Source organism: Panthera uncia, assembly GCF_023721935.1.
Source record: "Panthera uncia isolate 11264 chromosome A1 unlocalized genomic scaffold, Puncia_PCG_1.0 HiC_scaffold_16, whole genome shotgun sequence".
Lineage (NCBI taxonomy): Eukaryota > Metazoa > Chordata > Mammalia > Carnivora > Felidae > Panthera > Panthera uncia.
Window position 1 is genome coordinate 572,838 of NW_026057576.1, and position 3,175 is coordinate 576,012.

The following is a 3,175-nucleotide window of genomic DNA, read 5'->3' on the forward strand; positions in this document are numbered from 1 at the left end:
AGAAAGATTCGGTAGAAAAAAAAATAAATCACAGTGACTGCTGCTTAACAAAAAAAAAAAAAAAGAATATAATGACAGACTGAAAAATTCAAGACAGAGCTTCACCAACTCCCTTAATCATGCAGAAGAAAGAATCAACTAACTTGAAGATGGATCATTTGAAATTAAAGGAATAAAAAGAAAAGGAGTGAAAATGAGTGAAAAAAGCCTATATGAATTATGGAACACTATCAAGCAAAAGAATGTTTGCATCATGGGCATCCCAGGAAAGGAGAGAAAGGGGTGGAAATATTATTCAAAGAAATAATAGCTAAAATCTTCCTAAATCTTGAGGGAGAGATGAATAACCAGGTTCAGGCAGCTCAGAGGACCCCAAGCAAGATCCATTGAAAGAAGATTACTCTAAAACACATTATAATTAAAATATTAAAAATCAAGGACAGGGAGAGACTTGAAAGCAGCAAGAGGAAAATGGCTCATCACATACAATGGAACTCCCATAGGGCTATCAGCAGATTTTTCTGCAGAAACCATGAGGTCAGGAGGGAGTACGATGATATATTCAAAGTGTTGAGAGGAAAAACTGCCAACCAAGAATACTGCTCTTTTGGGTTTCTGGACCCAGTTCCAAAGGCAGGTAGGGGGCTTCCCAACATACCACTATACTATGTAAGTCCAGGTTGTTACCTGTATTTTGACCAACTAGCTATAAATCAGAGATTCCCACAATCCTTTCCTCAGTTTTTATTAGCTTGCTAGAGCAACTCACAGAACTCAGAGAGGAATTTTACTCCCTAGGCCACCAGTTGATTACAAAGGCATGTAATTCAGGCACAGCCAGATGACAGATATGCATCGGCAAGGTCTGGGGAAAGGGTACAGACCCTCCATTCCCTCCAGGCACGCCACTCTTCCACATCTCCATGTGTTCACCAATGTGAAAGCTCTCCGAAACCCATCTTTTGGGTTTTAATGGTGGCTTCATCACATAGGCATGATTGGCAAGAATTATTGGCCATTGGAGATTGATTCAGTCTCCAGTCTCACTGCCCTTCCAGGAGTCTATGGACAGGACTGAAGGTTCTAACTCTCTGATCATATAGTTGATTCTCCTAGCAACCAGCCCCCCTCCTTAGGTGGGGATCCAAAACTCGCCTCATTAACATAACAAAAGACACCTTCATCACTCTCATCACTTAGGAAATTCCAAGGGTTTTGGATTAAAAAAAATGTTTTTAATGTTTATTTATTTTTGAGAGACAGAGAAACAGAGTGCGAGCAGGGAGAGGCAGAGACAGAGGGAGACACAGAATCCAAAGCAGGCTCCAGGCTCTGAGCTGTCAGCACAGAGCCCAACATTGAGCTCAAACTCACAAACCATGAGATCATGACCTGAGCTGAAGTCGAAGTCAATATTTAATGGACTGAGCCACCCAGACACCCCGGAAATCCCAAGGGTTTTGGGAGATGTGCGTGAGGAACAGTGGACAAAGACAAAATATATATGAGTTGACCAAATATATATGTCTTATAAATCACAATATAGCATAAACCCAGCAAAACTGTCCTTCAGAAATTAAGGAGAGATACATTCCCAAACAAAAGCTAAGGGAATTCATCACCACTGGACCTGACTTATGAAAAATGGTAAAAAGAGTTCTTGAAATGAAAGAATGCTAGAAAAATACAAGCTTCCACTTGTGGAATGAATAAATCATGGGAATAAAAGGAACAGCATAGAGAATATAGTCAATGCCATTATAATAGATGGTAGCTATACTTGTGATAAGCATAGCATAATGTATGAACTTGTCAAATTACTATTTGTACACTGGAAACTAATGTAACATTGTGTGTCAAGTACACATCAATAAAAAATTTGAAAATGGGGTGCCTGAATGGCTCAATCAGTTAAGTGTCCGAAATCTCTTGATTTCAGCTCAAGTCATGATCTCATAGTCATGAGATTGAGCCCTATGTCAAGCTCTGCACTGGGCCTGAGGCCTTCATGGAATTATCTTTCTCCCTCTCCCTCTGCCCCTTCCCACCTCAAAAAAAATTGTCCTTTTTAAAAAGTAATTTAAAAATTGGGGTGCCTGGGTGGCTCAATGGGTTAAGCGTCCAACTCTTGCTTTTGGCTCAGGTCATGATCTCACAGTTCATGGGATTGAGCCCTGTGTCGGGCTCCATGCTGCCAGCACAGAGCCTGCTTAGGATTCTCTCTCTCTCTCTGCCCCTCCCCTGCTTGCTTGCTCTCCCTCTCTCAAAATAAACATTTAAAAACTAAAAATAAATTAAAATAAAATATATGATCCTGTCAATAGATGCAGAAGAAGGGTTTGAAAAAATTCAACACCCTTTCATGATGAAAGCTTGGAACAAACTGAGTATAGAAGGTTACTTCAACATAATAAAGACCATGTATTACAAACACAGCTAACATCAGACTCGATGAAAAACTAAGAGCTTTTTCTCTAAAATCAGAAATAAGAGTGCCTACTCTAGCCATTCCTATCCAATGTAGTACTGGAAATCCTAACTAGAACAATTAGGCAAGAAAAAGAAATGAAAAGCATACAAATAGGAAAGGAAAAAGTAAAATTGTCTGTGTTTGCAGATAACTTGCTCTCGTGTATAAAAAACCCTAAAAATGCCACTAAAGCACTGTTAGAACTAATAAATAAATTCAGGAAAGTTGTAGGATACTATAAGAAAACTATAGACCATGGGACACCTGGGGGAAATACTTAGGAATAAATTTAACCAAAGGAAGTAAAAGACACGTACATTGAAAACCTTAAGACACTGATGAAAGAAATTGAAGAAGGCACAAACAAATGGTAAGATATTTCATGATGGAACCACAAAATACCCTGAATAGCCCAGGCAATCTTGAGGAAGAATAATAAAGCTAGAGGCCTCACACTTCCTGATTTCCAACTATACTGCAAGGCTGTAGCAATCAAAACAGTGTGATGCTGTTGTAAAAACAGACACATAGACCTATGGAACAGAATTAAGAGCCCGGAAATAAACCCATGCATGTTTGTCAACTAATATTTGACAAGGGAGCTAAGAATATTCAACGGTTCGGAAAGGATGGCCCTTTCAATAATTGGTGCTGGGAAAACTGAATAACTACATGCAAATGAATGAAATTAGGCCACTATTGGGG

General features: G+C 39.2%; 1 protein-coding gene across 4 annotated transcripts in view; it reads left to right on the top strand.

Annotated features, from left to right (window-relative positions):
- Positions 1–3,175, top strand: part of PARP4 (poly(ADP-ribose) polymerase family member 4) — a 107,607-nt gene that overhangs the window by 63,050 nt on the left and 41,382 nt on the right. The window lies entirely within an intron of this gene.